General features: G+C 30.7%; 1 long non-coding RNA gene across 1 annotated transcript; it reads left to right on the top strand.

Annotated features, from left to right (window-relative positions):
- Positions 1-10,138: 10,138 nt before the first annotated feature.
- LOC143049008 (uncharacterized) lies at positions 10,139-13,261 on the top strand. The gene is made up of 3 exons (XR_012969990.1): positions 10,139-10,253; positions 12,017-12,136; positions 13,054-13,261. It is a non-coding gene; the product is annotated as an uncharacterized LOC143049008 (long non-coding RNA).
- The last annotated feature ends 14,458 nt before the right edge of the window (positions 13,262-27,719 follow it).

The following is a 27,719-nucleotide window of genomic DNA, read 5'->3' as shown; positions in this document are numbered from 1 at the left end:
CTCTTTATGTACAAAATAGCAGAAAGCTCCTTTTTATGTACAAAATAGCAGAAAGTTTCCTCTTTATGTACGAAATAGCAGAAAGCTTCCTCTTTTTGTACAAAATAGCAGAAAGCTTCCTGTTTATGTACGAAATAGCAGAAAACTTCCTCTTTATGTACAAAATAGCAGAAAACTTCCTCTTTATGTACGAAATAGCAGAAATCGTCCTCTTTATGTACAAAATAGCAGAAAGCTTCCTCTTTATGTACAAAATAGCAGAAAACTTCCTCTTTATGTACGAAATAGCAGAAAGATTCCTCTTTATGTACGAAATAGCAGAAATCGTCATCTTTATGTAATAAAATAGCAGAAATCGTCATCTTTATGTACCAAAATAGCAGAAAGTTTCCTCTTTTTGTACGAAATAGCAGAAAACTTCCTCTTTATGTACAAAATAGCAGAAAACTTCCTCTTTATGGACGAAATAGCAGAAATCATCCTCTTTATGTACAAAATAGCAGAAAGCTTACTCTTTATGTACAAAATAGCAGAAAGCTTCCTCTTTATGCACGAAAAAGCAGAAATCGTCCTCTTTATGTACAAAATAGCAGAAAGCTTCCTCTTTATGTACAGAGAAGAAGAAAGCTTCCTCTTTATGTACGAAATAGCAGAAATTGTCCTCTTTATGTACAAAATAGCAGAAAGCTTCCTCTTTATGTACGAAATAGCAGAAAGCTTCCTCTTTATGTACAAAATAGCAGAAAGCTTCCTCTTTATGTACAAAATAGCAGAAAGCTTCCTCTTTATGTACAAAATAGCAGAAAGCTTCCTTTTTATGTCCAAAATAGCAGAATATTCCTCTTTATGTACAAAATAGCAGAAAGCTTCCTTTTTATGTACAAAATAGCAGAATATTCCTCTTTATGTACGAAATAGCAGAAAGCTTCCTCTTTATAAACAAAATAGCAGAAAGCTTCCTTTTTATGTACAAAATAGCAGAAAGCTTCCTCTTTATGTACAAAATAGCAGAAAGCTTCCTCTTTATGTACAAAATAGCAGAAAGCTTCCTCTTTATGTACAAAATAGCAGAAAGTTTCCTTTTTATGTACAAAATAGCAGAATATTCCTCTTTATGTACGAAATAGCAGAAAGCTTCCTCTTTATGTACGAAATAGCAGAAAGCTTCCTCTTTATAAACAAAATAGCAGAAAGCTTCCTTTTTATGTACAAAATAGCAGAAAGCTTCCTGTTTATGTACGAAATAGCAGAAAGCTTCCTCTTTATAAACAAAATAGCAGAAAGCTTCCTTTTTATGTACAAAATAGCAGAAAGCTTCCTCTTTATGTACGAAGTAACAGAAAGCTTCCTCTTTATGTACAAAATAGCAGAAAGCTTCCTCTGTATGTACAAAATAGCAGAAAGATTCCTCTTTATGTATGAAATAGCAGAAACATTCCTCTTTATGTACGAAGTAGAGAAATCGTCCTCTTAATGTACAAAACAGCAGAAAGCTTCCTCTTTATTTACAAAATGACAGAAAGCTTAATAGAAGAATTAATGCAGCCCATACACTGCTACCATGCTTAATGCCGTTACATGGAAATAACGCAGGTGTTTGCAGGTCGTCGAAGAGAAAAAATAAGATTCTCTGCATATCGACTATCGACTAAAAATCATCAGGAAAGCAGATTAAACCATGCGATATTCATCCAATCTCAACAGTTAAATATTAAACATTTAAAACGCTCGTTTAAGATTTGAAAATTTAACTTTCTACAGTGGATAAATATCGTATCACACTCGATGCAGTGGTAGACTTTATACGTATCAAACATGGCAATGTCTATAATAGTATAATATTTCTTTCAAATCGAACATAATTTGACGTATAACGTATACTGTAACGGTTACACTATTCAAAAGATTTTATTTAAAAACAATATCTAAACTTAATTTTGTGGTATGATAATGATGAAAACAAGTAAACGTATTATTAATATTTTGTGTAGTTAATGCATGTTGGTTAACGCATTCTGTTTTATGAAAACAAGCATACGTATTGATATGTATTTGTGGTCAAATAGATATAGGAAGATGTGGTGTATGATACGGATTTTTTGTGTTATTAAAATTTGCTGTTACAAAATGTTAGAAATCATTATAAATTAAGGAATGTATATCTCTCATGCAAAGCTCTGATTCATTTTACGGATTTGTCTATACTTTTTGAACCTTTTGGATTATAGCTTTTCATCTTTTATATAAGCTTTGGATTTCAAATATTTTGGCCACGAGCATCACTGAAGAGACATGTATTGTCGAAATGCGCATCTGGTGCAGATAAATTGGTACCGTTATTGTTATTACTACCATTTGGTCGATGCCTCTGCTGTTGAACTGTTAGTCCCCGAGGGTACTTCGGTACTGGCTTGAAAATACGGATTTTTTGTTTAATTAAAATTTGCTGTTACAAAATGTTAGAAATCATTATAAATTAAGGAATGTATATCTCTCATGCAAAGCTCTTACTCCTTTAACGGATTTGGCTATACGTTTTTGACCTTTTGGATCATAGCTCTTCATCTTTTATACAAGCTTTGGATTTCAAATATTTTGGCCACGAGCATCACTGAAGAGACATGTATTGTCGAAAGGCGCATCTGGTGCAGATAAATTGGTACCGTTATGGTTATTACATTACATATAGGCGGACATTATCACTAGAATTCTATGATCGTAGTTCTCAAGGACTTCAAATAGCGGCGACAGATACCAATTGGACTTCATTGGATGAAAGTAAACTGACAACGCCTTGGAATAAAAAAGACAAACAACAACATAAAAACCAAGAAAACCAAAGGACTTATCTATACGAAAACACAAAATAAAACAACCGAAGTGCTCTGTGATCTGGAGGGTCCTGCTAAATTCTTTAAATAACATTTTTTTTTACAAATTTATATGTAAACTTCCTCTAAAGACCTGCTAACTTCTGTGAATATAATGAGAGTTTCATCTTTTATTTTAGTTGATGCCTATATTCTCTTGTAAGAATTACTTAAAATGCAGGATCTTGCATTTTTACTATTTATGAGAAATACATTCTTAGTGTTATTTAAAACGTCACAACAAAATCATTGTTGTTAAACGGTCATCATAAACATTCAGAATAAAAACAAATGAGCTTTTATTTTCGACTCAATTCTTGTAATACATAATGACAATAGTTACAAATTAGACTGTAAAGGTATGAAAACGATATATGATATTCTATTTTTCTTAAGTTTAAGTTGTTTACAGTGATATTCGTCGGACAAAGCGGCATAGCTTAAATAAAATTGGCAAACACTGGCTTGGTTTATTGTTGTTTTTGTCACTGGTACTTAATCGAAAAAAAACCCTACAAAATCGATAAATTTCTTAACCTTTCAAATTATAATAATCAATCAATTTGAGATACATAAAGATGAATTTAAACCTTACATCAATATCCTTTTGTTCAATATGCTTAGTTGTCTCATTGGAAGTTGTACCACATTTGCAAACATGATTATTGTTTTTTACCATTATGCCATTTTGTATACCGTAAAAACATCTCTCTTACTGCATCGCACACCCTTACGTTAATACAGATCAGACAGTTTAAATCCATCATTTAGTTGGAAAAGTGATATGGACTGATTGATAGCTGTTGATAATTAAGTGGTGAATTTTTTTTATTCAACGACTTATGGTCAGTCTGTCAAATATATCCGTAACTGATTCGATTAATGTTTTGTTACTATTAAATGATATATGTCTATTAGTTAAATATTTTACCAACTTAAAGGCCAGGTATCCTTGATGAATATTTTGGTCGAAGACTCTGCTGGCGGACATTTTGTTGCTGTGGTTACTTGGTTGATAAAGTTTTGTTTCGTCAGGTTTTTATGGATTTCTTCTTTTGGAAGCGTTTTAAATACATTCTTTGGTTTCTAATGTTTCAACAGTCTACTAGTAGGCACATTATTTTGGTCGACATGAAAGTAAAATCCAAACAGCATAATCAGCTTTTAAAGGACCTGAATTGGCAAATATAAACAAATTCAAACAATTCATACGAGAAAACTAACATTTATGAACAAAATTATGAACGAAAAAACAAACATGACATACAGCAACAAACGACAACCACTGAATTATAGACTCCTGACTTGGGATAGACACACAGAGAATGTGGCGGGGTTAAACTAGATTGATGGCGCAAACCCTCCTAAATACAGAAACAGCGGTGTTACATTACAACATTAAACAAACTTTTCAAACCAGTTGTGTCATATGGATACAAAGCATAAAACATAAAAAACAAAAACACAGAGGGGAAATGGCAGGATATTTATAGTGAATTTCCAGACTGATTTTAGTCAATTTCCAGACTGATTTTAGTCAATTCCCAGACTGATTTTAGTCAATTCCCAGACTGATTTTAGTCAATTCCCAGACCGATTATTCCGATAAAAATCAATTCCGTTCAAGCAATTCGCTTGAAGTCAATTAATATTTGTTTAAGTATATGTTTAGTTGTTCAGTGCCGGCTATCACATGTTAACATTAAAAACACACTGACTTGTCTGCAAATCTACTAAACATAACTCGAAAGACTGAAGCGAATTGTATGAATATTTTGAATAAAAGATAGAACCTGACTTATTAATTATTTGTTTTACTTTTCAAAGAATTTTCGTTTTTCTATTTAAATTAAAATTTTCAATTTAAATTTAACTACGTATATGATTTATCCTGTTTAACTGTTTTATGTCGAGGCGTCTTGCGCAAAACAATATCGTGTCTGGCATAGTAAATTATATGCCGTGTATCTTTGCTTGATCGATGACACTGTCATTTGGTTAAAATAGCCGGACATATTTTCTCTAGGATTTATGAACTTCTCTCTCTTGAGCTAACCTTAGCTATAGAAATCACTATTTGTTTTAAATTTTATTTCGTACCCGAACTTTCTCAATGCACAGTTTGTGTTGACATGAAACATAATTGATACGCTATTTGCGTGAACAATCTGCTTTTAAAACGTTGAATCATTCGGAAAACTAAGGTTTTCTAGCTAAAGTCATAGATTGCCATACACTTTTTGACATATCTTTTTAGGAATTTTAGCGTTTAAATATAGTTCAACTACGTAAATGGTATCGATGTAACCTTCCAACTTCCGAGGGCAAATGGTGAGTCTTATGCAGACTAGATGCACGTCTAGATAAGGTAATCAACAGCCTGGTCTCCTTTATAAGTTTGACAAAGACATTTTCGATGATACTGCGTTCCATCGGTTAAATAGTCAAACAATTGTTTTTGTTCCAGATTTTATAGTAGGCAGGTTTGTGTTGATATTAATTTTTATTCATAAATATTTTAATGATCTTCGTATAAGTATTTAATATGCAATTGTTTTACTTCGAAATTGAAATCTTCAGCTTGATCTAACTGTTGATGGACGTTCGTCCTCAATGGTACCACAAGCCTAGTTGCTAACACTGTTACTTGAAATGTCGAAAAACCCAAGATTTCTCTCATCGGGCATAACCTGTCTTAAAAGTATTCGGCAAAACAATTTTGAATTTTTATTTTTAATGATCTTGAACTTCGTATTTGATTTTGAATATGCAATATTAATGGGTCATGGGGGTAATTTGAATTAAAGCATTCGGGTCTAGTGGTGTTAATTAGACGATAATCAATCATACTTCTTACACGCTTTACCTTTCAGCTTTTCATAACTCAAACTATAATTTTACACGTATAATATGTTGATTTATCTATACTTTGTAGAAATGAGATAAGGCTTTCTATTATTAAAGAAATGTTAATTTAACTTTTTTCGTCAATTGTTGTCATAACTGAAAGACATGCAAATTGTTTAAAGTTTTTCATTAACACCCAAACTATTGGTGCAAAAGAAGATTCAGTTTAGCTATTGCCAAAACATAAGCATGATTATCATGAAGCTGTTGTGGACCATTAATAACACAAACGGTACCATTTTTTCAGGAAGTTTATTACAGCAGAATACAATTACCAATGAATTATTTTTCTCGATTCTAGACCACCGATGTTGTCTTAAAAAAGATAAAAACTAATTAAATATTGTTGAGGAGATCAAAATACAGAATGATATTCATAACCTATTTTTTTGAGATTTATTTTATAAGGCAAAGACAATTAAACAGGAGAAACCCTCGACAAGCTTCGCTTTTTGTGCTGTTTCTAAAGATCGTACAAATAATTGTTTTTATATTTTCCCACAATATACATGTACATATGCTGTCGATTTATTTGTACTTGTACGAAACATAAAGCGACAAGGTTATTCTATTGCATGGTAACATACAATATATAACTGTATTTTTTTTCTGTTGAAAAATTGTGATTTATTAGAAATCGCTTTTTAACATGATTATTTATCCGCAATCCATGCACTTCTTTCTGTTTCTGTATCTCATACGAATGAACAATATATTTCTGGCATGGCCCTGTACAAATATCATAATGAAATATCTGCTGTTATAGCAATTTCAAAGTCAGTTATATTGAAGTTTGTTTGCGTGCTTTCGTGCAACTTATGGGGTAATAAACAATATATATTGTTTTGTATTATTTAATAGATTAACACGCATTTGTTTTTTAATATTTGGTGTGACGATGGCAATGCAATAGCAAATAATACCACTTGGGGTATACATTTTATAGTGTACTTAATACGTTTAAAGATAGTCAACGTATACAAAACAATCAGGATTTGGAATTTTAGTGAAGTAGAGAAAATATTATCAATGGGTTTTTGTGCAATCCCCCCCTGGATGATGGATTGTATATTTTCATTCCATTTATTAAAAGGACAGCGATTCAGGAAGAGTTCAATAGACAAAACTGAACAGATTTGTATGGAAATCGATATGCCATTTGGAAGATAACACAAAGACTCACGATAGACAAATAAATATCATATATAGGTAGAAAACTAATAGTCAGATGCATAATAATGAAATAAACATATACCAGAGAGTCTTAAAATAAAGCAAAATGTTTGCCTTTATGCAAGAAACCTTCTGCTTTGCTTTAAAGATGTTCGCTACTCTATAATGTTTTTATAAAGAATGTTATAAATTGATTGTTTGGTAATAAAGGAACTAAAAAAGCATGAAAAAGGATAGGGTCAATGTGCTTGTTTTCGAGGTATACACCTCTGAAAATTTGGCAGGAAATAACATCTCTAGATTTTTCATACACTTTACATTGGTGCCTTTTTCCTTTCAACAATGATGAAAAAGTAACAAGGATTTTATAAGATTTTCACAGAAAACCTTTTAAACTTTATTTAATCAAATTATAAAAAGAAAAGTAAGGGTCAATGGCTAAAATTTGTTAATGGTACTACATGGATAAAACCAGAGGATTCTGAAAATCTGGCATAAAATCAAAAAAAAAAGAGGAGCGACCATCCTTAAGAGTTCCTCTTGTCGTTCTTCATCATCCTGCTGTGTTGGTTGTCCGAAAATTACATTACCATAATTTTTTTCTTCAGTTTACTGACTATTAATTTCAATGAGGATGGCTCATATACACCACCATAATCGTACGACCAGTCAAAAGGAAGTTGACTTACAAAGATTCTGATTCAACTGGTTGAATAGTTTGCATTTTTTGTTTCCGTTTTTCACTTTCACTTTCAGCAAATTGTTTTAGAAGCGCAATAGTTTCTTGGTAGTCTTTTAATTTGTTGACTGTAAAATTTGGTTTCGATATCATGTTCTATTATATCAATAAATACATATTGGGTGTTAAATTGTAGGTTAACAGATGTACTCTCTGGATCTTCAGTGTGAATTTGAACATTGTATTTATCTGCAGAATTGTGTCAAACCTTGTTGGTTTGGCCTGAATGTCTACATCCATCATGTCAGATTCAGCCAAATCAGCAAACATTGACAAATATATTCAAATTGAGTCACTTACAACCTATTTTAACCACATACAGAGGACGTGTTTGGTTTTAGGAGACACACAATAATGATAGCAGTTGACATGTGTTTGCAGTTATGAGCCATCATTATGTTCCACCACATTTTGTTCTTAATGGGATATAAATAATACAAATATGAAAAAAAAAATGGTTTTAATTATTCATTTATTGGTTAAGCTGGTTCCCGAGTAAGAACGTTTTGCATTAAACAAATGTGCTATACCAGTCAACGCATTCGCCGTTTTGTTATCATAGTTCTCTAGGGTCACGTTAGGTTCAGAAATAATGGACAGTATTCAACCACTCCATGACAGTTTTCTCTCGTATAAGAAATGCAGTTGAAACAAGGACATATATCTTTATCATAACACCATTAAGTTAATGATAACAAGTATCATGTGTCCGTATACTATCTCATTTCTAAGACTATGAAGATAAACCAAAGTTTGTACTGTAATTTCGTAAACAGTTTCGTTAAATACAAATATTGGGCTACTTAATGTGCTCCATAAACAATGATTCTACAACTATTATGAATTACTATGTATTTATAAATTCACATGATATAACTATCTGGACGTTTTAATGCATGCGTTTGAGTGTGAATTGAAAAAATAAGATTGTCACACAATAATTAGATATTTGGTTGATATACATTTCCTTTTGTCCCTTATATTACATAATTTGTTAATATTATATCATATTTTATAATTTAATTTATAAAATACCACATTGTGGTCCATTCAATCTAATTATTCCGTTTAAACCGGTATTGCGGTGTAAGGTTTCATCACGAGTAGAAAGTTTCACGGCGGTTTTGAAAAATAGAATAGTAATAAGGAAGCTATTTAATGCATGCACTGAATAATTAAGCCTTATTTACTTTTTTACACTGCAATATCGTCTGCATACGACCGCTTATCTGTGTCACGTTATATGTACTAACTGTCATATTTCACTTTAGGAACAAATCAATAGTCAGAATGCATATAGACAATCTGTTAATTACTATCAATCTTTAAAAGTGTGTCAAATCATCAACGTTACCTATCTATTGTACCAGGTGTGTGGTTTTTTCATCCTTGCGGTTTAAGTACATAGAGGCCATCCTACTACCTTTCTTTGTTTATCAGACAATTGAAATAAATAATGATTATTGCTAAGAATTACGGTATAACCTGTGTAATCCGACACACTTGGGGGGCCTGAAAGAAGTGTCGGATTAAGCAGGTGTCGAAATACTAAGGTTTTTCCCTGCACGGATAGGCATATGTTAGGGCCATGAAAATGTGTCGGTTAAAGCAGTATGTTGGAATACTCAGGTGTCGGATTAGTCAGATTACACTATAATACATTTACAAATTTGTACTTCTTTTTAAAGAATACCTTTCCTAATAATCTATAATTAATCAATTTCAAGTTATAATAGTTTTCTAATAGTCTTTCAAAGTACACTTAGGCTACCCTCTAATTTTCTCTATAGATATACAAGATATTGAAATAATAAAGATAGGTGTTTGCCCGTCGCAGATGTTATGATGTTTTCTGCGGAACAATATATTTTTCTGCAACAAGAGAAAGAGAGTTTGTTTGTTGATCAAGCTATACATACATGTCAAATTTTGAGCAAATAGTATGCAACGTTGACCATGGATGGATTTGCTGTACTGCTTATCGGAAGACAAATATACAAAATTACTTGCAATGTATTAGTGTTCCTAAAACCTAAAGATGACAGAACACTAGTATAAAAGATGAGGTTTGTTTTCCCGAGGATTGTGTGGTCCATATTCATTATTTGGCAATATAAACCACTCACTACAATAATTAATGATCTTTTATGAGGAGAACATCAGTGCTTATCTAGTAAAGTGTTTCGGACACATGAAATTTATCTAAAGTAAAATAACAAAAATACTAAACTCCGAGGAAAATTCTATTTTCTTTTGTTGTTTTTTCTACTTATTTCTCTGAACATATACAAACGTAAGGGACATTAAACATTTTTATAATAATATTTGCCTTATAGTTAATTTTGTTTTTTCTTGAACTTATTTACCTTGATCTGTTGATCGATGCATATATTTTTTGCAATTTACATATTCGCTTTGACAACTCTCGTCAAATAATTAAGTATGGAATATTTGACAAGTCTTTGCATATATAAGAAAGCAGCTTCGATGATAGACTCACAACACAATGACGACAATGAAGGTTCTGCTAACAGTGTTTCTTCTTTCAACATTGATTGGAATAGGTAAGCCTTATGTTTAACATAAATAATTGTAGTTGTAATAATTGCCATGTCTTTTCTTATATTTTTTTATTAGTTTTTTAAATATTCATAGTAAGATTGTATGTTTGTTTTTGTTTTTATTGGGAGGCAGTTATTAAGCAATAAATAAGTTATGTCTAGCAAATTGTCATCTTTTTTCGAAATTATGTCCGCTAAATCAATTCTTTGTTTAATTAAGAATTCTTTCTGTTGATAGCTACATAATGCTTGTGTTTTTCTTGTAAGCCATACAAGATTAAATAAGTATACGGGAAGGTAGTAAGAACAAGTAAAAATGGTTTAAGCAACACTTCAATTTACCAAGTCCTTGTCTGGTTATCTTTTCGTTGTTTTATTATCATTTTTTTATCATTTTTGATAGTCCGCTAAAAAAGAAAATGCGTCTTGTGTACTGTTCAGTAAGTTTTAATAAGGCTTTTTTAATTATCATTTTCCCTTTGTCTTCATTATATATCATAGTCAAATAAATATTCCGACTGCTACTGTACATTGGGATAGTGTGTTCCTATAAATAACGAAAACCAGTTCTTATTAATCATATTTTTCTTTTATTTTTCTCAATTATGAATATTTGATACTTTTTAATTTGATTTTTTGTTTATTTATGTCCATATTTAAAATCTTTTTTAATTTAGTTCTTTCTTTTGTCTTGTATTTTACGGCTTAAAGATATATCTTTATACATCTAAAATACAAAAAATAAAGTTCAATTTTTAATAAGACAACTTTCCACAAAAGTCTAAATGATAGTTAAGGGATGGTTGTACGGGTACATGCTTACGAAAACATTTTGTGAATTGCAAATAGTAATTAAAATTAACTGGATCAAAGACTGGCGTAGAGCAGCTACATAAATAGTGCATCGGAAATATCAAGCACATTATCGTGATTATATTGAAAAATCAAATTATTAAAAAACGCAAAAATAATCTTTTCATCAACCATTATTATCTAAATATTGTGTATTATGTTAAAAATATTTGAATGTCTGAAGTTTAAGGTAGAAAATATAATAACCCTAGTCGTGTTAGGATAACTAATCATAATTATGTTATAAATATTAATATATTTTCACGTATTATTGTACGTGTCCGTTTTCTAACATCTTCATTTAAAAACAAGGACTCAATGTTATACAACCCAAATAAATCATTTCTGTTATATATATCTTTTAAATCATATTCAAATTAGAAGCTATTTTCATAAAAATAATTGTCTTGATAAAAAAGGGGTTTGCAGATAAACTTTATCATATGCGTAACATTGTTCTTACAAAATATCTGGTTTAGGATGTACTACGGTGAGGTTTTGAAATTTGTGTAAGGTTCGGACTCCTTGGTTTTTTTCCTACAATATAGGGTAACATGTATTGCATCATTACACCCATTTTTTATTTTATAAACGACTTCAATAGCTCATAGAAGGTCATTTATGATTTTTAGCCGATTCTTGATTTCTTTTTTCGATCTGAGACCCGAATAATTTCAAATATAAGGTTGAACTCCGAGTCAGCTTTTTCCTGCGATTTTTTAAAACTGAAATATTTCAAAAAGCAGCTCCATAATCTATTAATATTTTTTCGCTTATTTTGTTTTTACTTATAGTATTAAGTTTAGTTTCTTTCTTATACATCTTTTAAACATGTTCTCTCATGTTGTGCTGGACATGTTATCTTAAACGTTACATATATTGTAGATTTTGTCTTTTTATACGTGTTTTCTAAGGTTGTGCTAGGACCTGTGGTAGCGTAGGAGGATATTGCAGTAATGGAAGATGTGGTAGAGGATATTACGTGGTGAGAGGTGTAAGTGGCTGCTGGAATAGACAAACTTGTTGTGCTAAAAGTAAGTAAAGTGACTATACATTTATTATAGACACACTGGTACCTTTTTATATTATTTACACCACTGGGTCGATGCTATTGTTGGTGGACGTTTCGTCACCGGGGTATCACCAGCCAAGTAGTCAGCACTTCGGTGTTGACATGAATATCAATTATGTTGTCATTTTATAGTGTGGCGTACAACATTATAAGCTTGGTACCTTTGACAACTATTAGATAAGTTATCTCATCAATAGATTTCCAAAGTGAAGAACCATTAAGTGCATACATTCATTTTGAAATAAATTGTCATGCTTTTACATACCTCGTGGGATTTCAGTTAAACTGTCTAATGTAGTTAGGGACGACATCAAAAGTTCAATGAAGGATAAAAAACTAAATTCATATAGTTTTTTTCACTGACACCCCCCCACCCCCCTCTTAACTTAATTTGGGAAAAATTGATTGACCCATATGGATATATGTAAAAATCAATGTCGGATAACCAAATCTTGCTGCAGTTCAACCACCCCCCATCCCACCCCTAAACTATTTGAATTAAGTTTTTTTTTTATCTTACATTGATCTTTTGATGTCGTCCCTTATACTTGCATTCTTTACTCAAGTTATTTATTATTAACGGTCCGAAGCATCACGACTTACTTTTTTTTTTTTTTACAAATATACGTTTTTTATTCAAAATAATTCTTTAGACGAATAGATTATGCACAGAAGCAAACTGCTAATTAAAGGTATCTCATTGAGGATAAATAACTATTAAATCTTCTAAATGCTTCTAGAAAAATATAGAATTGGTAATCAGGTGTTTTTATGTAACCTAACCTCAACTGAATTTTAATTTTGAAATAACAGCCTTTGAAAAGCAATATATTGTACATGTTGTTACGAAATTTTAGTATTGTGTTTGTTTCTTTGTAGGCTATAATAACAACGGTAGGGATTGGGATGATAGATATGAGAGACCTGATAGGGATGATATATATGAGAGACGTGATTGGAATTAAGATTATGAACTGACGAAAAACATTGAAAACATTTTGATGTGTATGCATATGAAGATTGTGTTCTTTGTTTCTATTCCTTTGATTTGTTGCAAAGAACTCGAATAAAGATATTTTTTATTGATTTTATGACTTCAATTATTACTTTAAAGTTGAAAACAAACATCTGACAGAGTTACAAAGGAAAAATAAAATTTATTATGTCAAAAAGAAACCGACGACATTTTACTGAGAAAACGAAAAAAAACTTTTGAAAACTATTAAATTATAAAATAGATAAACACAAAACCCCAAAAAACCAACAAAACACAGTGTCATTGCATGTGTTCGGCATGTTAATCATTACATATACACCCGTCGTTTTACTAATTGTAAGAAAACATACGTTGATATATTTGTATGTCTAGTTCAGTCACAATATAGAAAAAATGTATTGTGACTCGGCACATGGAACATATCTGTGGCAATCTGTGATGATGTTGTTTAATAACGGTTAACCAAATCATGACTTCTTTAGTTCTAACTAATACCATCTTCTCACCTGCAAAAACGTAGATAGCGTCCTTGTGAACTACAAACCTTTATCAAACAATTCATGATAGAATTCGCAGATTCTTGAATATCATATCAACTCGTAATATGCAAGCGTTACTGGAATGTTGCTACATCGAAATTGTAAGTTTTTTGAGGGATATTGTACAAGCAATTGTCTTTTGAAAAAAATCCCAAATACTCCAAACATAGCAACTCTGTGTTATTAGTACATAAGAAATTAAAGTATCCCAAAGATATCATCTTTACATGATTGTTTTCTTAATCAAAGTGCTTTATACAAATACTGGATTATCTCTAGTCAAAACAAGTTTATTGATGACCGTTAGTTTTTCGTTTTTTATGAAACAAAATTTACTAAATTTTTTTGACACTTTCATTGAGTACTGAATGAGGAAAACTAGACTAAGTGTAAAGTGTATTACAAATGAGAGATTAGATAGATTGTTTCTCTCTTTAGCATTTTTCTTGTGCCTAATTCTGATTTACATAAGGTAGTTTCAAATATACAGATGGAATAATCCGTCCGATCTGTCCGATCAGTCAAAACGTATAAATGATTATAACACGAACTAAAATACCACGCAAGAAAGACGAAAGATACCAGAGGGGCATTCAAACTCATAAATCCAAAAACAAACTGACCCCATGACTAAACACGAAAAAGACAAACAAACATAAAGGTGTCGGATTTCTTATTTTTTGTTTCCTTTTTTAGATGTGGTACATGTAACAAGGAGAACGAGAAGAGTAAATAACGTTAATGGTACAGCTTCAACCTTATTGATCTGAGTTATGTCGCTTTAGAAGCAACTGCCATTTGAAACTGTTTCGTATCTTAAACATACTTACGTTCAAATATTCAGCTTTGAACATCCTAGATGAAAGTTAATCAAGAATCGCTACAGACGCTTACATCTATTTAGTGTTGTTTAAATTTAAATAGTTCTGGTTCTGGACTCTCTCCTTAGTAAATGCGGGGTATGTGCAATAAACCAACTACGTTAAATTTTCTTCTTTGAATCCATTTGGTTTGAGCCTTTATCGTTGACATAATCGTGCGACAGTCGGATTTCCTATGAACCAAACTTGTAATCTCATCATTTCTTATACCCCTTTTAGCTTTTTTTTGTAATTCAACTTTTATTTGTAAGACCTATTTGATTGGGTTGAGGAATTATTTTTAGCTCAGTATAAATATAGTTGCTCAGTATCATGAATAAGTTTCGCTTTGTTTTTAAACTTCATCAAGACAAACAGTCCCTAATAAAAGTTATTGTGTTTAATGTTCAATATTGTTATTAAATTCATTTCATGATTAAATTCTATAACTTAGGAACACAATGCCAAATTGATTTCAAAAAGGAGGGGGCGAAAGATACCAGAGGGACAGTCAAACTCATAGATCACTTCTAAATAAGAAGACTGGTCAGAATTGCTATTTTATGTTCCAACGCACAATTATAACACACTAAGTGAATTTGTTTGCCATTTATATAATCCTCTACAGTACTAAAAAAAGAAGTAAGATCAGCATTATATTGATTAACCAAATCAATGATTTATCTATAATCTATATAAAAAAATATATCTGTTACAGATTCGTTTACAGTCATACCTAATGTATTTTTTTCTGAAGAGAACTGTGTAAAACAAAGTTAAAAAGCAATCAAAAGTAAACATTAAACGCCTTAAACGCAATTAATCATAAATCATAAAATCATATAAGTCAATTAACATCTAACATAAGTAGGTATAAATGTCAAAACATGACAAAAGGCACGGAATCTATGTGAATCTACAAAAATTTTGAATAAGTTAACAAAACTTTAAATGATCGGTGTAAATAAAGGCAACAGTAGTATACTGCTGTTCGAAATTCACAAATAGATTGAGAAAAAAAAACCCATTCAATTTCTGAATTAAAAAATACTTGTTATAAAAATAAAGAAGGAAAAGACCAATGAAACACCTGGATTCAAACTGAAACTAGACGATTAAATAAAAAAAAACGTCTTCGAAACTCTTCAAAAATAAATAAATAAATGAATATAGTATGAAACTAACTACCAACATTTTTTGGCAAAGGAATATATGGTGAACAAATATATTATAGAGATCTTAACTACCCGTCAAGAAAAGTTCATGAGTTATAAAGTAAAGGTACATTTCAAAAGGTATTTTTCGGATTACTGAAAATAACTCCTGGCGTCAATTTATCGATTGCCTCTTAATGAATACAAAATATATATGATTTCTGAATGCTTTTGAATGTAATGAAGGAGATGATTTGCTACTTCCTGTAAAAAATGACAAAGAACAGTTATTTTTTTTCTTTCCTCGACCCACTCAGAATTTCAATTCTCGAACGGACTTCATTAAACTACAATATTGTATCAGACACACACTTGGAACATAAATTGCCGATATCGAATTGATATATATCGTTTGTATCAAAAAACTTAAGTTTAATCAAAACTAACGTATAATATATACTATTTAACTGACAACATCAAATCGATATCGACGGCAGATGTTTTTTTTTGCTGCAACGCATACAGTAAAAGATGCATATTGATATCGTCGATGTATCGAAATAACATCGTGTATTGTACATACATAATAAAAAACTAAAATATGTCTAGCTTTTTAGGTTTTGCAAACAAAATTTGGTAAGAATTATGAAATTTAAGTATGTGAGACTGGATTCTGATGTGTATAAATCCAGGGCAAATAAGTGTTCAAATGATGTTTTGTCGGTACAAAATGCAGACGGCACAATGGCAAATTGTAAACTTTTGCGGCCAAAAAAAAAAAAAATAAAAAAAAAAAAAAAAAACATGACAATATATGATATATACCTCAATGCTAAAGTGTCATCAGCAGACCAATTCACATATAAGATTATTCAACAGAATGCTCTTCAGTACATGGTTAACACTGAAATAAAAAATCACATGTTGTATAAACAAAACTGTAAGGGTGATTTAAAATTTGACACAGAGGATGAAAATAGGGATTAGCATGGCAAGAAAGGTCTCAATGTAATATATGTATGTGGATTCAAAAGTGTATTTCATAAATCATATGAGGGAGAAATAAGACTTCTCATTTAAACCATTATAGTTTTACCATTTTTAATCAAACAGTCTTGGTAGGGTTTGTGTTTTCGACTACTTTTTGGGTGTGTACCACGACACACTTGGCGGTCTTGGTTGATAAGAGGCGGCTCGAAGGACAAGTGCTCAGGGTTGATGCATCGCTTCTGATGACACAGATGAGACACATCGAATTCCTCTGAAATGTCAAATTTCTCAGTGTGCAACATGTGTGCAAACCTGTGACCATACAATGTTCTTTTTGTTTCTGTCCCAAGGAAACCTAACATTATGCACTGAATACAGCTTCGTCTGTCCATCCATTTGAATTAGCAAACACCCGTAAATCCCCATTTTAAGGCAATTTTCCCTCAAACGTGCTTTCTGTGTCTCAATCCATTCCGAATGGTCCATGTTTATAAAATATGAACTAGTTTAGTAATAATTTTTAAAAATGAAAGTACAATAAGGTCATAAGTGCACGTATAGTTTCCCTAAATAGGTGTAATACCACCATTGATTTTCCCCTATTAGTCTTTATTAAATTGGCACTTTATAAAAAAATGTACAGTATTTACCTTTATTTCAACCCAAGAAATACTTTGCATGAATAAAGTTTAATCCTTTCCAGTGCTACAGTGAAAATTTCACACTACATTTAATTGCATATAAGAAAGTAACCTAATTTTTACACTGTTATTTACTGGTTACCTGCTTTGGTAACTATGTAACCTTATCTTTCCAAAATATTTTATAAGACCATCAAATAAAAAAGAATGATGCTTTCAGACACTCAACATACATGTTTATGACTCAGAAAAATTTAAGTGCATTGAAATGCAGGGTTAATTTTCTGTCAAATTGAAGGGAATATTTTTTAGACCTACTTTCGTATACAACCGTATGTGACGTACCATGATTTGGTGGTATTACACCTGTTAAAGAACTTCCTTCGTCCCTGACTGCGTTATTTTTAAGCTGTTTATAAAATAATATATTATATTTTCAAGTTTAATTTAAGTTAAATAATCTTTGCAAATAGATTTCAAATTTTCTGATTACGCCTTCTTTCATTGTAAAATAGACTAAAAAGTAGAGTAAGCTTCTTGATTTCAATACAAATTAAAATTGGTGTATCTTATGTAATATATTGATCAACTCTGAGAAATATAGATTCCGCAACTGCAACAAGTGTGTTACGATATTTCTCTACTCGAGACAGTTAAATTTTAATATTCAAAGCGCGAGGCTTGTCGAGCTTTTTAAAAAGCTAAAATTTAATTGTCGAGAGTTGAGAAATATTATAATAAACGAGTTATAGTGGTGGAATCTGTTTCCCTAATGATTTTTATCTTTCGTTTTCAAAGATCTGAAGGAAGCTGTGTACTTTTTATTTGACGTCATCAGGCATGGTTGCCTTTTTTCATGACGTCACAATAGGAAAACTCAGAAGAAACCAAAAAAATTAAACGTCATAATTAAATTTCGACCAATCATTTGCCCAGAACAGATTTCTCACACCGATCAAGAAATGGGAAATTAACGCAAAAATAAGAGAAAAGTGTGATTAATGCAAGGAAATTGTTCCTTCGATTGGATATATAAATGAATATGTGGAATAATGAACTATTCTGAAGATCTCAATAATTCTTGTTCAAATTTATAATACAGCAATTCTTATACAGTGATAAAGTAAAAGAGGGACAAAAGATACCAGAGGGACAGTCAAATTCATAAATCGAAAATAAACTGACAACGCCATAGCTAAAAACGAAAAAGACAAACAGACAAACAATAGTACACATAACCCAACATATAGACCTAAAGAAAAAGCAACACAAACCCCACTAAAAACTTTATTTAAATTAATTTGAAGAATTGCCTTAGCCGTGTGATATGACTTTTGTTATCAACTGCTCCCGCTTTTTATCGTACGCCGTTTCGACGTCATTCCCACGGTATGGGCTTGCTCATTGTTGAAGGCCGTACGGTGACCTATAGTTGTTAATGTCTGTGTAATTTTGGTCTCTTGTGGACAGTTGTCTCAAGATATCTTTAATGTTATATGATATATCTTTAATGTTATATAATATATCTTTAATGTTATATAAGATATCTCATAAAGTTTATACGATATTTTATATAGTTTATAAGATATCTTCTAAAGTTTTTAAGATATCTAATAAAGTATATGAGATATCTTATAAACAATTTTCATATAAGATATCTTATACAATTTACAAGATATCTTATATAGTTTATAAGATATCTTATTAAGTTTATAAGATATCTCATATAGTTTATAAGATATCTTATATAGTTTATGAGATATCTTATAAAGACAATTATATAAGATATCTGATAATCTATATGAGATATCTAATTAACTATATAAGATGTCTTATAAACTTTAGGAGATATCTTATAAAATTGAGGAGATATCTTATAAACTTTATGAGATATCTTATAAACTAAATAAGATATTTTCTATAATATATAAGATATCTGATAATCTATATGAGACATCTTATAAACTATATAAGATATCTTATAAAATTTAGGAGATATCTTATAAACTTTAGGAGATATCTTATAAACTAAATAAGATATTTTCTATAATATATAAGATATTTCTTATAATATATAAGATATCTCATATAGTTTATAAGATATATTATATAGTTTATGAGATATCTTATAAAGACAATTATATTAAATATCTGATAAACTAGATGATATATCTTATAAAGTTTATGAGATGTCTTGAAGTAAGAATAAATAGCAAAACGGCTTGCCATATTTTCGATATGAAAACTAGAGACGTTCAGAAATCCTGTATTTGTGTCAACTCGGCCAATACAGAAAAAAATCTATATTGGCCGAGTTTACACCTTATATTGCATAGGCAGTTTACATCATATTTAGTCCAATAACAATGTAGTTAATTAATAAATATGTATATAATGTTCATTTGAGAATAATGTACCGATGTTATGTAACATATAATTCCTTTGCAGGCTGTGGACATACATAAAACATAATTCGACGATCAACTTTGATATTCATTTCATATGTTTATCAATTGATGCAGTAACATTTATTTAACATAATATGTTAACTGATATATTATTCCGTCCGCCGATTTATACAACCATCTAGACTACACAAAGACTAATACAAGGACGAAAGAAGATGTGGTATGATTGCCAATTAGACAACTTTCACAAGAAACCAAATGGCACAGAAATAAACATATGTATGTCATCGTAGGACTTTCAACAGTAAGCAAGTCAGCTATAAAAGACTCCAAAATGACAAATGTAAAACAATTCACACGAGAAAAACTACCGACATTATTTATATACAAGATAATGAACGAAAATACGTAACATAGCAACAGTAATACCTTTAAATTCTATCACTCTTTTACAATTTGTGGGCTAATTTACAGAAAAAATGAAAGACATGTTAACAAAAGTGGTAAATGTTTTAATTAAATATATTTAATTTGTATGTGCATTTCGGTAATGTAAGTTTTTCCAGCTTTCAAGGTCACAATATTTGAACGTCAAAACCTGACAAAAGCATGAAAGCATGGGGTTTTAAATTTCGTAATTTGAAATCGTTTTTAATTTTTGAAACAGCAAATTTAAAATGGACAGCACAAGTATCGGTATATTACTCATTACAGTACCATTTTTTTGCTAAAGTTATGGTGAAAACAAAAAGTTAACCAGCAAATGTAAAGACCCAGATGTAGTAATAACATTTAAGTTACCAAGATACGCATTGTGACAATCATTCATCTCCCGAGTGAGATTTAAGGCTGAAGACAGAAAGTCAAAATCTTACACAAACCTTAAAGAGCTAATACACACAACACAGAACAACGGGAAATAAAAATCAGTACATGGTTTTTGCATGATGGAAATACTTTCTTAATTTTGAGTGATTTAAAACTATTATTTCTGCAAATTTAAATACAATAATATTCATACATCAACAATAAATGAAATATCTTGTACAATAATATTTCGTCCTCACATGGTTTGTGTCAGTTCTTCAAGATGTGAGAAATGTTTTACATTTATTTGATTCTATTCATTGAATATTAAAGGACTGCTATTAGTTTTGATTGATGGCCAATCAAAGGTTTATAAATCAATATTGAAATGTTCAGAGAATGATGAAGCCATTATTATTTTAATGTCACGTTGCTTCGATCAAACATTTTATTTTGAGAAGAAAATAACTGTTAATCTGTTGATCTATTTGATAAGACGTTGTCTACTTTAAAAAAAAAAACAAATAATTGCTGTTAGTAATCAAAATATATTTGTTATTGTCAGGTCTTGAAGAAAAATCTATTTCATATTAAAAAAACGACAAAAATCACAGCAACTTCTCTTGCAGAACGTCCATTTGTTAGTGATGAATAAACCCGCATTTGCAATCTTATCCATTCATTGGGAAGATCAATATTTAATAATTTAAAAAGTAGTTTGCATTTTAGTCTGAGTACTGTTTATCTGTCATATACGTTATGACTGTCACTCTTGTATCTTTAGCTACTCTTGAATCCGATTTTGATTCGTCAAGTATTTGTAAATATGGATTATGGAAGTCCTTTTTATTGCTCATTTTTGACGGTTTGTGTAATAACATAATAGTTGTTGATAACTTGTAACAATTTACAGAACTTCACAGGTTTTCATGACTATAGCAACTTAGGTTTTCTATATTAAAATGATATTTATGAAGGAAGTTAATCTATAAAGGGGAAACTCTTTTTTAATGACGTTATTCTAGATGTATTTTTTTGGGGTTATAAAACCAGGATGTCTAAACTGTAGAAATAATTGTAAGTTGTTTTTCATTTTTATTATATGATTCACGATAAACGTATGCTATTGTATTTGAAAAACTATATACCTATTGAAGCTTAAGTAATGATTGTTTTATCCTTCATTAATCAAGTTTATGAAATACGACGTGCATATGTTCTGCAAAATCAGTACATAATCAAAATTGATTATGTTTTCTTTTAAAAAGAAATTTTCTGCATTTTATCTATTAAATATATCACGATGAAGGCACACTGTATATTTTTAGCATTGTTTCTTTTTGCAGCAGTACTTGCAACAGGTATGTTAAAGGATTTTATAACTTACACTATATTTTGTTTTACATCTCCTTGTAGAAGAGGTGGTTAATGGTTTCCTTCCCTTGTCATTTATTTTTTTTTATCCTTTTCTTTCTTTCTTTTTTTCATATCTACGAAGAAATATTTAAACATGACATGATTTAATAGTGATTATGTTGACTTTGTTTTTTTTATAACTTGAAATATTATATGATTTTTTTTATATTTTTTGGAGCATGTTACATTATCGATTGGTGTTTTGAAAGTTTTGGCTGAATTATATAACACATCACTTTATAAAAGAAAATATATTATTTTAATAAGAATTGATGAGACCTTGAAAAAAATGTGTATCGCCATATATTCATTTCCTACTATCCAATCGAGATAATTATCTCTGTGCACGAAAACTGCTCTATATTAAGTCAATCAACTTCACCATTTGAAACTCTTGGTTTAATAGCTTCCTTGTGAGCAGCAACACTCTATCAAGGAAATCATGGTGGGATCGTATCAATTTGGAAGACATATACTCAGTATGCAGGCGCTGCTGCAATGGTGCTACTAAGAAATGGAAAATTTACAATTGGGAAGCTAAAATCACTTTGTTTTCATCTGACCCTCATTGTCAATTTCTAGATATAAGTCAAGATATGAGTCATACTTAACTGTATCTGTTATATTCTTTATCTCTAGTTCGATGGGATAGATGCATTCATCATCGTCACCAAATTGTGAATTATTTAGTGAGAGAACATCATTTTTAGCGGAAAGCAAAGGGGCACTATTGGTTCCCATATAGGAATGCCGTCTGTTGAAAAACACATCCCCAAAACGTAACAAAAATGTTATCAATTAAGAAATATAAAAAGAAAAATAATATTATTAATTCTTTTTTTCTACTGTTTCTAATTAGAGACTTTCCGTTTGAAATTTTCCTAGGAGTTTGGAATTGTTATTAGTTTACAGTTTGTAAGTTCGTTTGAGGAAAAGACATGTTTAAAATATTTACATATTTACTAGTGAATGACCGATTGTTCTTATACAGTGACAAATATTCTTTAAACGACTAAAAACTTATCGGTCCTGATATTGCAGTAGACTCCATTAAAGACTCATAAAGGTGACAATATGCAACATTGCATTCACGAATTTAAGGCTTATTCTAAGCAATATCTACTGTGAACGTCACTAATGAAGGTAAATCCGGAAAAAAGCTTCAGACGCAAGAAATGTATAATGTGTTGTTTTTATTTTCAAATCAAAACCTATGTTAGGAAATTTGATATCATTACATCCCAGCTCCTGTGTTCGAACAGGGGAGATCTGAGCCAGATCATCCCTACCAAACCACCCCAGTTTGAGTTCCTTTATTATGCATGCTTTCCTTTGTTCTGTAACATGTCGGCGGGAATGTCAAATCCACTATAAAACTTATTTTTAATTATACGGAAAAGACTATCTATCAAAATTCACGCAGAAAACATACGAACTCAAGATCTTTAACATATCAAACCACGACATACCACTACACCAGGACGACTGGATACGAACTATCAGTAATTTAATATACTTAAAGGAAGATATTTTTAAGTGGGGCGAGTTGAAAGACCTTTATTCAGTGGGGTTTAAACCCTTTTCGTTAATAAGTGAGATGTTAGACTGATTGTTCAATTTGATTTTACACTTTTTCAAAAGTGGGGCTAGTTGGTAAACAAGAGTGGGGCGATTTTTTTATAAAGTGGTAATATAGTGTTGGGCGATTGACCAGTGGGGCGAGTTGACATTGTTTGATATCTACTCATCATGTTCGGGGGTAATAAAGGGTATACATCAAATAGTAATATATAACATATATTATAATGGTTGTGTGGTGTTCTAATCTAGCTTTTATGAATTGTAAATGGTTATCAAAAAACAGCTGGGATGTAAAATAGTTATCCCATTCGGACTTGGTGTGTCATTGATAGATCCCCCTCTGGCATCCGGCCATATGGGTGATATGACACTGACACACCACGTCCTCGTGGGATAACTATTAATGATATTCTTTTTGTTAATGAACTACCTGAATAAATATTTAATTAGTTGAATTTGATTTGTAAAGATCATTAATCTAGAATCAACCCTAGGTTAAATGTTAGGTGTATTTAAAAGGCCATATAAATAAGGCAGTCATAGGGGGAAGGACGTTGTACTTCATTGTTTTCCCAAACGGTAGCTGTGGATGCATTAAAGATAAAGACAGAATGTATGATTAAATTCTTATATTAAACATGCCGACAGGATATGATTTAGTAAATACATGGCATTCAATCGTATTAAGTAGAAATATAAAAAAAGAATCTATTGTTTAACGGATTGAAAAGTAACATTTGATACATTTAAAAATGTGTAGGTCGGTACAGTTGGACTATTATTTTTGTGTGACACACCTTTAGCATTCTTTGTATTTTTAGGTGCATTGTGTTCTTATTGTGTATAATATTAATATTTAAAAAACTAAGACATGAAATTATTTTTTTAAAGGTAGCTCATTACCCTGCCACTCTACTGGGGGATATTGTACCACGCGTAGATGTAGAAAAGGATACTTTTACAATCCAGCGGATGATGTAAACAATCATCCAGATTGTTCGTATACACAACATTGCTGTCAACCGTGTAAGTATTTTTGATTCTGAACGTCAGTCTTGGTGTATATACTACATTTTATTTAGACAAGAATATTTCGTGCATTAGTTAATCAATTTTGGTCAACAAATATGTGTAACGAAAACATAAAGTAGCGATTATGTGCTTTCAAAACACTAGAATTGCGAGTTCTATTATACCTTCAAATATCAATTATACATTCAGAACTGTGCTAGTTAAAAGTGGAAAGATCTCCTTTTGTATGTATGATGAATATACAAAAAATATTTTGAAGATTTAAAAACTCGACTAGATCATCAGTACAACACAGGAATCGAGTAGAAGAAAAGGAAAAACAACTGATTTTTTTCCATGTATCTTACGATCACTAATTTACAAATATATACACTCAGGATCAAATTACTGCTGCCATCACAATACAGGTATTCTTTGTCTTTACATAATATAAACTTATATGCACAGTTTTTACAAGTAAAACATTCAGTGTAATTCCTCATCCTTCTGGGAAAATTTAGTTCACCTCCGTGTTTTTTCCTTTCATTTGTGATCATTACTGTTGTGCCGACAGAATTTAAAATTAATGATTACAGGAATATAATACTGCACATACTACCCTTCTTGAATAAGAAATCCCTGCAGTTTTTAGTTCATCAAATAGTATTCATGTTATAGGTTCATGTACATAGAAATACAGATGTTTAAGAAGAAACGCTGAATATTAAAAAAGAGAAATTTGCAGAACAAAACACCAAAAATTTATGTAAATAGAAATATGTAAGGGAGAATATTAATTCTACAACATATGTATGATGCATACGTTATTTATTTAAATCCGTTTCTTTTTTCAGATGATGTCAGATACTATGGTGGCCGCTAAGCAAAATCTGTTAACTATTATCGAGAAATAAATGGAAATAAAAGAAATGTCGGAACGAACTCTTGATGCCTTTGAATAACTATGAATCCCTGTCCAATATTTTTACAATATGTTTTAGAAGATATCACTCATATATTGTATGTTCCTTCATTACTGATGTACTCGACTGGTTGAAAACATTGTTGTGACGTCATTAAACTTTTTTGACCGTACTTTTTTCAGTTATAAGACTATCATTTATCTATAAGAAACCATTATGTTATCTTTAGCTGTTTAATATTTTGAAGAATAGCCCCGATGTTTCCTAGAAATATGGGACAACTGACCACTGGTAAAATACTGTTGCCTCTTATAATATACCGCTGTTGATACGATATTCGAAGGCTTCTATTTTTAATCATTATTTTGGTAGAGGATGGTTTCTGACAAGGATGTAAATTAACCATTTAACGTCTCAAACCCAATTAATCATAAATCATAAAATCGTATAAGTCAATTAACATCTTACATAAGTAGGTATAAATGTCAAAACATGACAGAAGGCACGCAATCTATGTAAATCTAGAAACATTTTGAATAAATTAACAAAACTTTAAATGATCGGTCTTAAACATTCAATTTCTTAATTAAAAACATACTTGTTATTAAGAGAAAGTAGGAAAAAAAAAAACAACAATGAAACACCTGGATTCAAACTTTAACAAGACGATAAAATAAAAAAGTCTTCAGACTATAATTAAACAACTTCAGATACATCGAAAATCAAAAATCTTGTCAAACAGAAAATGTGTTTATTATTAACATAGAAAAAAATAATGCCAAGGAAAACAGTTCTTTTTGGATATCAAAGACTTTCCGGTTGGTAAATCGATATCTCTATGATCATAATCAGCTCGCCGCTTGGACGCTCTTTTACATCGCGATGACCGTGAGGGCATTCCAATGTTTTGTTGCCACAGATATTTGACTTTCGTTTTTGACTAGTAACCGATCGTATCAATACGCGAACATTTCTTAGTGAAAAATAACAATCCGTATCTTTTCTATATTATAAATTTAGATAGTTTAGTGCTGTTTATTTGGTAATTTTATTGACGTAATCGTTCTTGTACCACCAAAACTGTCGTTACTACTAAAGCTTTAGACGTGTGCTAGTTCATATTGCACTTTACAAAAGATTCAGCACCGAACTGACGTTTTTGGAGGACTGGAAAGCAATTATTTATAATGGGAAATTTTAAAGATTGATAGATATAAGAAGATATGAGTTCGAATGAGAAAACTTGCCATCAAAGTAATAATTTGTTTCAAGTAAACCATTATAGATGAAAATAGGGCCTTAAACACGGAGCCTTGGCTCACAGCGAACACCACGCTACATAGGAACAAAAAAATACTAGTGTTAAACCATTAAAACAGGAAAACCAACGGTCTAATTTGTATAAAAAAGGAGATTCAAAAGTACAGGTCAGATTTTGTCGAATCAATCTGAACGAGGATACTATGATTCATCTTTGTCACAAGTTAGTTTCATGGTTATCAATAAAGAAAGTCTGCCATGCGTGAGTTGCGAGCATATCAGAAATATATTATTTTGGTGCGTTCATTATAAAATTTGCTATACGTTATAAATGTGAACAATAATTATGATACTCATCTATTTGATTACGACATTGTTTATTTAAACCCATCGGTACTGGCATTTTCAAATTTGGAAAATGGTGAATTAAACCTGGTTTTATAACACTAAACCTCTCACGTGTATGACAATCTTATCAAATACTGTCATATTTACAACAATGCGTGAACAAAATAGACATAATAGGTAAAATTGTCAAAATGTTGGTACAGCAGTCAAATATTAATACTAATAAGTACTAATATTGATATTACAAAAACACCGCTATGATATTTCAAAAAGTATCGCATTGATATTAGAAATAATAGCATTTGCATATTTATGTATATAAGAAAAACACAGCACTTCAAATTTTACACCGACATAAACGTTTACTTCTTACTAACTTCTGAATGTACATTTAGACTCAATTGTTGTTTATATTTGAACAATAAGTTTGAAAGTTAGTATTTTCTTAATTTTTCGTTGGTGAAATCAACATTTTCCGCATGGAATGTCTGCATATTTACAATTGATATTAGACAATATCGCTATATGTCATATAAAAAAGTTTTTATCGATTCGCTTCTTCAATAGACTGGATCTATAGCAGGATAGTACTCCTGTTTCCAGCCGAGTA

This window comes from Mytilus galloprovincialis, chromosome 10 (genome assembly GCF_965363235.1).
Source record: "Mytilus galloprovincialis chromosome 10, xbMytGall1.hap1.1, whole genome shotgun sequence".
In the NCBI taxonomy this organism is placed as follows: domain Eukaryota; kingdom Metazoa; phylum Mollusca; class Bivalvia; order Mytilida; family Mytilidae; genus Mytilus; species Mytilus galloprovincialis.
This window is presented reverse-complemented; position numbering and strand designations above follow the sequence as displayed.